The sequence below is a fragment of the Haliotis asinina genome, chromosome 1, assembly GCF_037392515.1.
Source record: "Haliotis asinina isolate JCU_RB_2024 chromosome 1, JCU_Hal_asi_v2, whole genome shotgun sequence".
NCBI classification, from domain to species: domain Eukaryota; kingdom Metazoa; phylum Mollusca; class Gastropoda; order Lepetellida; family Haliotidae; genus Haliotis; species Haliotis asinina.
This window is the reverse complement of record NC_090280.1, coordinates 46,480,740-46,493,012: the sequence shown is the minus strand read 5'-3', so window position 1 is coordinate 46,493,012 and position 12,273 is coordinate 46,480,740. Positions and strand designations below refer to the sequence as shown.

Genomic DNA, 12,273 nt, shown 5'->3' with positions numbered 1-12,273 from the left:
GCCTGCTGTCTATGTGTAATTCCTCGCATCATTTAAGCTGTCAAAAGCTGTTTGACCACATACACTGGATTTGATTGACCTGCATTCTGCTGTTCAACTACAATATGGATCTGTTCCTTCCAGTGTGAGCACAGCTTCCCCTTTAAGTTCCTGACAAGAAGACGATATCACCTAGTTTCAATAATGTGTAGTGAGCTTTCATGTTGTACTATGCTCGTGACCTCTCAGTGGACTGTTTCACCGATCATTCAGAAGATCATATGCCTGCTGCATGGTTTCTTAGCAGTTTTCAACAAACTGCTGATAACTTTTCCCTTGTGCTTCTCCTTCAAGATCAAATATCAGATCAACTGGTAGCCTTGGTGAGCGGCCATACAATACGTAGAAAGATGAGAATCCAGTCACTTCGTGTTTGGTACTATGCATGTACAACCTGATTTACTTGATCTTTCCAGTTGAGTTTCAGCTTGTCAGGAAGTGATTTCAACATCTCTAGCAGAGTTGAATTGAAGCGATCAAGTTGTCCATTCCCTCGAGGGTGATATGGTGTTGTTCTTGATCAAACAACAAAACTTAATTGTGTGAGGCCTGTGAACAATGTATTCTCGAAGTCGCATCCTTGATCATAATGAATTTTTGCTGGAAAACCAAACCACGGGATAAAGTCATTGAAACACTTGTCTGATGCTGTCTTTCCTGACTTATTTCTTCTTGGGTACACCTGTGCAAAGCGAGTAAAGTGATCCATGATGACAAACCGGTATTCATATCCACCTTTACACTGTTCAAGGTGGACATAGTCCATGGAAATGAGTTCAAAAGGTGCTGTAGTGCAGATACTCTGAGCTGGAGCTCTGTCTTTCTTCTTCAGACATTCACATTTGGTTGTCACATAATCCACAATGTTCCACTTTATGTGTGGTCATTAAAAGCGTTCTCTTGCAAGATGTACAACTCTGTCTGTACCTAGATGACCCATCTTATCATGCAACTCTGTGTAGACTGTCTGTCTGTGTTCCTCTGGTAAAACCAGCGGCCTTCTGACCATTCTGTCCCCTCGCTGAGTGTCCCGCCAAAGAATACCATAGTTCACAACTTCAGGCTACTCCACTCGCCCATTAGCGCATGAGTTCCCGGTCTGTTATCTCTTCGGTCACGTGGTGTTGGGCGACTTATATCTGGGTCATTCCTCTGTGAGCTTTTCATATCAGCTGCTGATAGCAATTGCTCTCCTTCACAAGGAATTGTTTCACTTTTGTCAATTTCCTTTTGTGCTGCCATAAGTTCACAATTCAATGTTGACATCCAAGCAAAGTTCTTTGAATCTGTGAGATCAGCTGCTTTGCAGACTGCACTCCGCATTTGAATGCTCTTTTGAATATTTTTAACAGCATCGTGAAGATCTAATGGTATGCGTGATTGCCAGATCTGTAACGAATTACAGTAGTTGAAATCTGAGAGTTCAGCAGCCCGTCTGTCTGGTTGCATCCAGCTAGGCTGCCTTGATGACACGGGTCAAATGATTGTTGTCTATGAAGCCAATGAAACTTGGCACAAAATGCAGGTAATCACGAGAACGTTCTGTGACAGCCCACGTCAGTGCTTGAAATTCCAATTTACCCGAACGTACGTAATAATTATTCTCAGCTGGAGTAATAGTTCTTATTCCATTGGCCACAACTCTCAATCTGTTGCTGGATTCCTGGTACAAGACTGCACCTAAAACATCTTGCGAGACATCTGTGTGAACCAGGAAAGCTTCACCTAGCATGGTCAGCTAGTATTTCAATAATCTTACACAGGATATCTTGGTGACTCTGTGTCCCCTCAACTTTTGTGCTTGATGGTAGCTGTCCCATGTCCTTCTTTGGCCTAGATTTCCCCTTGTTTTGGACTTGAGCAAGTCATACAGCGGTTTTGCTTTTCTTGAGAAGTCTGGATAGAACTGTCACCCACTGTACCAGGAATCTTGATCTTCAAGTTTTGCACCGCTTTCATGTCAGCAGATACAAGGGTTTCAAGATAGCGAACTTCATGTCAAAATAGTTCACACTTCAGTTTTATATCCTTCGATTTCAGCGTTAGGAGTACAGTTCTGACATCATCCACATGTTTTTGGAAAGATGAATTGAACACAATCACATCATTAGGGTGTGGGATGCAAATCTCACCCTGTAATCCCACTAAATACTCGTTCATGAATCGCTGAAAAAATTCCATCCTAACTCTCAAGTGCATCACAGATCCTAGGAATTGGCATTCTGCCCTTGACCACTTTTAGATATACAAAGTCTAAGACTTGAGTCACGTTTCTGCACGCATACCACTGGTGATGAGTTAGGAGACTTAGACCTGGTAATCCATTCCTTTTCCAACTTCCTTTTGTAGAGGTTTCGGGATAGATGCATATGTCGTTTGCACTGGTTCATTATCTGTAAGCTGAATATCAAGTTCCAGGTCAGGTGAACATCCAATATCATTGTCGTCCTTTGTGAAAGCAGGAGATTTCTACCGAAGCATCTCCCAAGCAAGTATTTCCTGCTCAACAGATAAATTACTTGATGTCAAATCAATTATTTCTGTACCAAACGTACATTCGCTGCTGTCTTCCTGAAGACAATTCAGTCACAGATCTTTGGCCCAATATTTTCATAATTGTGCTCTGCTTTGGAAACAAGCAGTTCATATATAATTGACCACTATATATACCGTTGGTCTGATGAGTTCCATTGTCCTGGTGGACCTCGGTGACATCGTCCCTTTGTAGTGACCCCTCTTGGTTTCCCGGCCTCTTCTGAGATTCGTTCACCAGTGGGAACAAAGGGAGTCTTCTGTTACTAGATGGTGGTGCCCCTGCTTGCTGTGTCACAGAGTCATTGTTGTTCTTCAGCTCTCCCACTTGTAGACTGAGTTTCTTTAGTTCTGCTCTCAGTGCAGCCATTTCAGATGAAAGTTTATCTGGATTCTTCTCTTTCTGTACTTCAGGCTGCACCACTTCATTGCAAGTGTAACGTTCACTTTTCCCTCTAAGTAGCTCATCACATGAAGACAGCGGTCACAATTACATAATCCTCAACGCCTTTCTTTGTCCTTACATCTATTTGTTGAATAAAACTAGTGTAGGAAAGTTTATCTTTTTTGTCCTGGCTCCCCAGTGTGCCCTACAGTTTCAAAATCCCGTTGAAGTGACAAATCAATATCAGGATCAAATTTACATTCCTCTTCCTGAAGACTATTCAGTGTATTCAAAGATGCAGTCATTTCCTGCACTTGATAGGAAGGACAGACCTCGGTGGTTCTAATGATCCAATCACAGTCTTGGGCTGTAAGATGATGTCATGTTTAGTAATGTTCTGGACATAAACTGTTGTCGTTGATGAAAGACGCCCTGGTAACATGACAAGTGACTCTACAAACTGTAACCCTTCAGGCCATGGAGACGTCACATTTGGTTCAAACAAAGCCTATCAGTCTTCCTAAGCCACTCACTTGTGAGTCGAACTACACGTCAGTCACTTGACCCTAAGCGCACAGAACCTCATGTCGACATGACAGTAACCATCCAAGTGTTTCTTCCTCTTTCTGAATGGTATGAATTCAATAGTTCTTGTTGCAACAGGCACCCATGAAGATCCACCTCCTCGTGGTGGGTGCTGGGTATCGCTAAGTGCTCTTCTCCAATGTGGACCCGGGACAGAATGTGCCGACAGCACCCCATTGCTTGTCGTAAGAGGCGACTAAATTGGGCAACCTGTTTGCCGTGGGTTGCGTCCCGTGTCGGTGGAGGGCGGGCACCTGGTGGTTGAGGGCATTTGGTCTTTTAACTGCTTTCCATTTGCCCAACACACCACTTTGGCCCTTACTTCACCTAGACGGGTGGTTGAATGGGCCAGATTCAACCAATCGGCTGGTCATGCCAAGCCCTGTGCATGGACTGTCTATGTGCCATTGCACAAATTTGATTTGGAATTGTTTTAACTTTCGGTCTTGGCAATACTGGTGATCTGTTACTTGTTTGATTGTAAATTATGATAATATGAACTTTGCCTAGAGTCTTATGCCAGAGGGCGATGGCTCATGGGCCAATCTGGTAGATTAATTACTTATAATTCTTCTACTGGAGTATCATCCGGGTATCCTTGGTGCTGCAAGCTGGAGGCCCGCTTGCTTTAGCACTGTCCTCGTGATACTCCGTGGTGGGTGGGGAGCTCGGATGATGAGCCACATGACACCAATCATGGCTTATGAAATACAAAAAAAAAACAAAAAACGTCCACTTGAAATTGACCCTGTTGATACTGATCATAGACCGTCTCTATCGATTGAGTATTGGCCACGTTTCCTCGTTATTGAGACTCCTGACAAGACACCATTGAAGTTGAACCCTTTCGCAGTATCGAAGGGTATCCAAGGTATTGCTGGGGATGTTAAGAACATTAGACGCTTACGTTCGGGTGCGCTATTAGTTGAGTGCGGCAAGAAACAACAAGCAACCAATCTGATGAGCATTGAATCTTTTGTGGGCATTCCGGTCACGGTCTCTGCTCACAAGACCTTGAACACAAGTAAAGGTATCGTCAGAGATCGCGATCGGTTGTTTGCTGACATGTCCGAACTTGATATAGCATGCGAAATGAAAGATCAGGGTATGCTGTATGTGAAGCGCTTTTCAACCCGAAAAAACAATGAAACATTCCAAACAAATACCTATCTGTTTTCTTTTTCATCGCCAAATGTTCCCAAATCAGTGAAGGCAGGTTACTGCAACATCCAAGTTGGAACCTACATCCCCAACCCGCTCATGTGTTTTAAATGCCCGAAATATGGACACGGTGTATCTACCTGCACATTGTCTGTTGTGTGTGCTCACTGTGGTGAGAAGACACACACAACAGAAGATTGTGACAGTGACTTTAAAAAATGCACCAACTGCTCAGGCGACCATTCATCTTCGTCAAAACAGTGTCCAATATGGAAAGAGCAAATGGCGATTAACAAAATAAAATCTACCCCACATATCTCTTTTTCTGAGGCAAAGAAACTGGTGACGAGATCTGACCTTCCAGAAAGTTATGCTACAGTAGCAAAATCATCATCTGAATCCAGCTCTAAAATAATAAAATCATCAACAAGATGCCAAACTACCTTGACTTGGGTCAGTTCCGACCCCCCACGGGTGTTATACCCTGCTATATCATCCCAGACTGAAGAATCACTTCCTACTACATCCAAGTCCTCTGATCATAAGTCATCTTCACAGTCACGCTCTGAGTCTCATTCAACAGCTGACAGACAACAAAATGTGAAAACTAAACCCAAACCTAAGTCTGATGCTTCAAAGCAACAAAGTGGCAGAGCTCCAAAAGGGTCACAAAATAGAATTCAGTTGTTCAACAAATATGAATCTCTTGAAGACATGGACGTATCTGAAAACGTCAATCCTAGGGCACATAGCTTGTCGCCCTCAAAAAAAGTGCGGGGTAGATCCCCAATAAATCCACCCAAAAGATAGTTTAGTCCAATAATATTGTACAGTGGAACTGCAGAGGATTGAGGACTATTGCATGAATTACAGCTATTAGTCCAAGAGTTTTACACCTTCAGCGATATGTCTCCAAGAAACATATTTAAAACAAACAAATCCATTTGACCTTCGTCAGTTTAATGCATATCATTGTTTTTCACCTCCGGGTGATAGAGCCACTGTTTCACTTAATACTAATATGCAGGCTGTTGCTGTGACCATTTTCCTACTATACTAAAATCTGTAACTCCATCAGATGTTCCTCCATCATCAAGGCGGAATTTTAAAAAGGCTAACTGGGCTTTATATGAAACACTGTGTGCTGAAAGACTTAAACCTGAACGTTTTATTGACGTTCCTGATGCTATTAAATGCTTTTCTGATGAATTGAACTCCATGGCTGATGAGTGTATACCAAATTCCTCTGCAGTTCCATACATACGAAAACCATGGTTCAACGATGGCTGCAAACAAGCTAAGAAGGCAAGGAAAAAAGCAGAACATTATTTCCGTCGCCATCCTATGGTGCATAATTTAAATAAATTTAAAATTTTAAATACTAAAGCACGGCGTACATTTAAACAAAACAAACGCCAGTCTTGGCAAAATTATGTATCTAAAATAAATTCGAGGACGCCCATGTCCAAGGTATGGAACATGGTCCAGAAAATTAAAGGTAAAGGTACTAAATCTACTGTCCATCATCTTAAACATGGAGATCAATTACTTACGGATAAATCAGATATTGCTAATAAACTGGGTGAAACCCTCGCTAAACACTCTTCCTCTTCTAATTATTTATCGAAATTCCAGCAGTATCAAAGACAAGAAAAGAAAAATATTAATTTCAACTCAGATAATGGGGAAGATTATGATGAAACTTTTTCTATTCATGAACTCCATACCGCTCTTGATCAAGCTCATGATACTGCATCAGGACCTGATAACATACATTATCAACTCCTGAAGCATTTACCAGAATCCTGCCTAGAAACTCTTCCTATATTTTTGATGATATTTGGACATCGGGTCACTTTCCGTCTTCATGACGTGATGCCATAGTAGTACCAATACCTAAACCTGACGTGATCATACAGATCCGTCCAACTATCGACCTATTTCACTAACTAGCTGTGTTTGCAAGACCATGGAACGCATGATAAATAATCGACTTGTTTGGTATTTGGAAACAAATAACCTTATCACAAATATACAATGTGGTTTCCGGAAAAACAGAAGTACTGTCGATCACTTAGTGCGTTTAGAATCATTTGTGAAAAACGCGCTGATTAATAAACAACACGCTGTGTCTGTCTTTTTTATCCTGAGAAGGCATATGACACAACCTGGAAATATGGTATTCTGAGAGATTTACATGATTTCGGTTTGGGAGGTCGTTTGCCTGAATTCATAGCCGAATTCTTAAATAACAGACAATTTCAAGTCCGCATGGATTCTACCCTGTCTGATCATTACAATCAGAATCAGGGTGTTCCACAAGGCAGTATTTTGTCTGTCACTCTTTTCAGCATCAAGATCAACAGTTTATCCAAAGTTTTAAACGATTCAATTGATGGATCGTTATTTGTGGATGATTTTAATATTTCTTGTCTTGGTAAAAATAAGCATACCATTGAACGGCAATTGCAGTTGCGTTATGGTAAAAATACGCATACTAATGGATAGCAACTGCAGTTGTGTTTAAGCAAGATAAATAAATGGTGTCTTGAAAACGGCTTTAAATTTTCTAAATCAAAAACTAACTGCATACAATTTTGTCGTAAATACAAACCTCATAAAGACCCTGAACTATCTCTAGATGGCACGCCGATTAAAGTTGTGAAGGAAGCCAAGTTCTTGGGTCTAATCTTTGATTCACATTTATCTTTTTTACCACATATTAAATCACTTAAAACTAAATGCCTGAAGGCACTTGACTTATTGAAAGTGGTGTCAAATTCGAAATGGGGAGGGGATCAAGCTACCCTTCTCCATCTATATCGATCACTCGTACGTTCTAAACTTGGTTATGGCTCCATCGTATATGATGGAGTCTGCAAAAGTAACCTTAAACTGATTCTGTCCACCACCAAGGTTTAAGACGTTGTCTTGGGTCTTTCGGAACTTCACCTATTGACAGTCTTTACGTTGAGGCTGATGAACCATCTCTTGCACAACGCCGTATCAAATTATCTTTACAATATATCACAAAACTATAATCTAACCAATCTAACCCCGCATATAACTGTGTCTTCAATCCTCTTTATGAGGATTTGTATAGCAAAACGTCTTCTCTTGTTCCACCTCTTGGGCTCAGAATAAAGCCGTTTATTGCTGCTGCTGGTATTGAGCTGGACAATATAGCTCCTTTCCGTCTTCTTTCTTCTCCCCTTTGGCAGTTGGTTAGAGCACAGGTTGACCTAACATTAACTACATTTAAAAATCAGAAACGAATGAGTTACAGTATAAACAAGAATATAATCAATTGAAACATACATATAACAATTACAAACCCTTATTTACAGATGGGTCTAAGGACGGTAGCGCAGTTGCTTGTGCTACAGTCATTGGATCCAGAACAATATCTTCTAGATTACCAGACAATAGTTCTATTTTTACAGCAGAAGCTAACGCCATATAAACAGCTCTTAAATATATTCAAAGACACCCGAAACGTAAACAGTATATGATATATTCCGACTCTCTTTCTTGCCTTCAGGCTATTAAAAATATTTCTTGTAAACATCCACTTTTAATAGAAATTATTGAACTGTATAATAGTCTTGCTACTGGCCAATACGACATCGTCTTTTGTTGGTTACCCAGTCACGTAGGTATTTCTGGGAATGTGATGGCCGATCTTGCTGCCAAGGCAGCACTCAACAAATCTGTGACACCACTTCTTATTCCATGCTCTGATTACAAAGCAAGCATTAGAACCTACATCCGTGATCTGATGCAGAAGAAGTGGGACACCCAATTAGGTATAAATAAATTACATGAAATAAAACCGTATATTGGTTACACCTACTTGGGCTGTCAGTCCAGATTTGAAGAGGTTATTTTAAGACGATGTCGTATTGGCCATACTAGATATACTCATGTATACCTATTGAAAGGTGAGGATCCTCCGTTTTGTATCCCTTGTGATGAGAGAGTCACGGTCAAGCTTATCCTGCTTGACTGTGTTGAATTCTCCATCACAAGGGATAAATATTTCAAATGTCAAGGATCTTTTTAACACTGTTAATTCTCATTTAATCATTGTTTTTTTAAAAGAAATTGATTTCTTGATTGAATTATAGTATGTTCTGTAAATAGATGTATTTTAATTATTGGTAGTTTAGATTTGTAACTAGAATTGTTAGTGGCTGTACCCTCAAAGGAGGTTGAAGTATTGTAAAATCATTGTCCTCCTGAGAGGGTACGTAAGTCCAAAAACATTCGATGTAAATTTAAATCTACCAGGTTTTTAATCGTAGTATTTTTGTTGTTTTTATTTTGGTTAGTATTTTGTACACTCGCCAGCAGCTGAAGGGATAATGTAAATCCAGCTAGAGTCCATGCAGGTAGCAAAGGTACTGTAAGTCCCCACGGTCCCCACGGTAGTATGGTGATCTACCTTCAGTTGTTGGCGATCTATAGCCTGTTCTTATATTGCTTGTCTAAATAGTGATATTGGTTTTAACTTTTCATGCTGGTTTTAATTAAACTTGTGATATTCTAGTTGTTTTACTGTCCTTCGTTGACAGATTTTAGAATGTGCATATGTTTCATTTAAGTGTCCTCGTCACGATATGGCTGAGATATTGCCGATGTGACGTTAAATATTAACTCACTCACTCATGCTACTAAGGACAGATCAAGTACAACTTCCTATCCCAGACAGCCAGGGAGATACTGACGCTAGTAAGACTGGATCGAGTTCAACTTTCTATAATTACACTGTTTTCAATCTTTTCAAACAGCTAAATGGGCAAAAGTGTAATCCTCAACAAGTAAAGGTTTTATTGCCTAAAACTAATGATTCTTGTGAGAAAGATTTTACGTAGTTATCAAATGTATTTTCTAAACATAAATAAATCGTTGTCATGGTCGATTTGTTTATTTGTGACCAGTTAAACTGTACCAATAAGATGTTCTAAGTAGCAGTTGAACTGTACCAAAACGATACTCAATACAACTGTATACAACTCTATACAACTGTACCAAAAATGTTCTATCCAGCAGTTAAACTGTACCAATAAGATGTTCTAAGTAGCAGTTGAACTGTACCAAAAAGATACTCAATACAACTGTATACAACTCTATACAACTGTACTTATAACATGCTCTATACAGCAGTTAAACTGAACCAATGAGGCACTCTTTACGGCAGTTAACCTGTACCGATATGAAAATGTACCAAACACATCGAAACCGTCGATCATATAGTTTCCTGAACGTTGTTGTACCCGCAACTAGGTGTTTGCACGTATTCACGTGGCCACCATCTGGTCATATACCAACGGATTCGTGGTTTCGTTTAAGTGCACAGGGTTGTGTAATCTCTATACAGATATCCGTGCTGACATGTTCAGGAAACTGTATAATAATTCACTGTTACCATTATCTGCCTCAGATCTCTTCATTGCTATAATGAAAGAAAATATTAACTGTAACGCTTTAGCCGCAGGGGTTTTCAATATGTATGAACGTCGTCTTAAACATCGATCGAATTTGTATTTATTTAAGAAAATAATAATAACATCGATAAAATGCTTTACTTATCCGCAAGGTGCATTTGTTCTGTGCAATTGTTTTGTATTATGAGCAGCATCTTTGCACTGACAATTATTTTATGAGTTTTACACTCAATATATTTAAAGCAATTTTAATGTATAATCGTATCCCATAGGCCTGAATAGGCTGTTGATGAAAAACATTTACACATGTCGAAAATACGTGACAAGGAATAAACTAATTCTCTTCTCTTAATCTTTTCTTCTTCTGTAGTGCACACTAGGGGTTGTGACAACACGGAAAGAGTCTGCGCACAGACTCCAAGGTTGTTACACCTGGTCACACCGAGCTCGACCCCGTCACCTCAAGCCCGCTAAATCACTAGCCTGGCACCTTAGACAGCTCGCTCGCCCGCCACGCCCCCAATATACATGTACAGGTTCAAGGAGAACAGAGTCGTGGCTGGTGAGAACAGCGACTACAGTACGGAACAGCTCTCTGTATTCACGTACACAAACCAGTGAAATATTGACAATATGGTACCTGAGATAAAAGTAAGGCTTGGTAAACGTCATTAATATAGTTTGAGATATTGAACCTAATAGCTGGATAGTTTTACCAGTAAACTTGCTGTAGCATAGTCGTTTAAACCTTTTTTCGCTTAAAGCCTTAAAACAAATCGGTTTGCCAAGGACACACAAATCGATTATGTTAACGGATATAATATATTTCCATCTCCTACATTTCATAGAAAAGATAACAATCGTTCTCAACGGTAATGTTTTATGCTTCTCCAACGTTATACGCCATTGTGTGATAATAAAAACATGAGGAATGGTCCATACCTGGTGTGTTCTCGTCGACAGCAGCAGCACAACTGATGCCCAGGTATTACGTCAACTCTCTAACACGCATGTTGGCTGTTATCTACATTAAGGAGAGACTGGGACAAACCATTGCGACTTTCAGGGTTGTGTCGTGTTTGGGTGGTACACTGATAAAGTAGATTAAAAGAATTCAGAGAGAGACAGGGAGAGACCCAGAGAGACATACAGAGAGACAGACAGACGATCAAACTCAGGCCCTTTACCCCGTTTTACAAAACTCTCGTAAGCCTAACGTTTATGAAACAAGCCCCAGTATCAGAACTAGAGGAGGTAAAGAATGTCATTATCAAACAGTTAAAAGATACAGAACAGATCTGATGAGAGAGAGTCTGTTAAGGAGGACATCAAGGAATGAAATCAGACATTACAATTTCAAAAGAAGGTTTCAATTCGAATAAACAGGAACATGAGATAATTAAACTGGATATTGATGATGTAGACAAAGGCAGTTTGATGTAGAAAAGTACTTACAGGACATAGCCTCTAGACTAGAAGAGCATGTACAACGCAGTAGGCGTAACAGTCTCCTGCTGTACGGGGTACCGGATATTGGCGACAAAGAGACATATACAGAAACAAAAAATAACGCCTTGAAAGGTCTGAAAAAGATATAGAAAGGGTACACAGGGTATCCTCCAAGTCGAGAAGGAATAGGGAGTCAAGTCCAACAATTGTCCGCATGGCCCACTGGGAAGACAAGGGGCACTAGATGAGGAATGTGTTGAGTGAGCAGGGTATGGTGATCGCTAATGGTCTGACTAATTACTAGCGTAATGAACCATACCGACATCGTATTGACGTCATTGCACAAATTTGATTTGGAATTTGGAATTTTGGTTTTGGCCTTATCGTTAATCGAAAACATTTAGACGCCGAAACATGTTATGTTATGAACTGTGACTAGAGTCTTATGCCCACCTTCACCCCTCCTCCTACCATTTACACATGCAAAGGGATCGTCAGAGATCGTGACTGGTTGTTTGCTGGAACTTGACATAGTATCAGAAATGAATAATCAAGGTGTGTCTTATGTAAAACTTTTTTCAATCCGCAAAAAAACAATGAAACTTTCCATGCAAATACCTGTCTGTTTTCCTTTTCATCTCCAAATTCTCCCAAATCACTGTAGGCAGGTTACTG

The 12,273-nt window shown here is 40.2% G+C and overlaps 2 protein-coding genes across 5 annotated transcripts in view; one reads left to right on the top strand and one right to left on the bottom strand.

Annotated features, from left to right (window-relative positions):
- LOC137292233 (anaphase-promoting complex subunit 13-like) overlaps positions 1-12,273 on the top strand; it is a 384,028-nt gene that overhangs the window by 304,721 nt on the left and 67,034 nt on the right. The gene's annotated exons all lie outside the window — the stretch shown is intronic.
- LOC137291963 (uncharacterized) overlaps positions 1-12,273 on the bottom strand; it is a 58,839-nt gene that overhangs the window by 38,170 nt on the left and 8,396 nt on the right. For 2 of the 4 annotated variants that reach the window (XM_067823545.1, XM_067823531.1), the window contains exon 1: positions 11,092-11,191. The exons of the other annotated variants lie outside the window; for them this stretch is intronic. The gene's annotated coding sequence lies outside the window, so the exon portion shown is untranslated. Of the gene's footprint in view, positions 1-11,091; positions 11,192-12,273 lie in introns of those variants that run through there. 4 annotated transcript variants of the gene reach the window in all.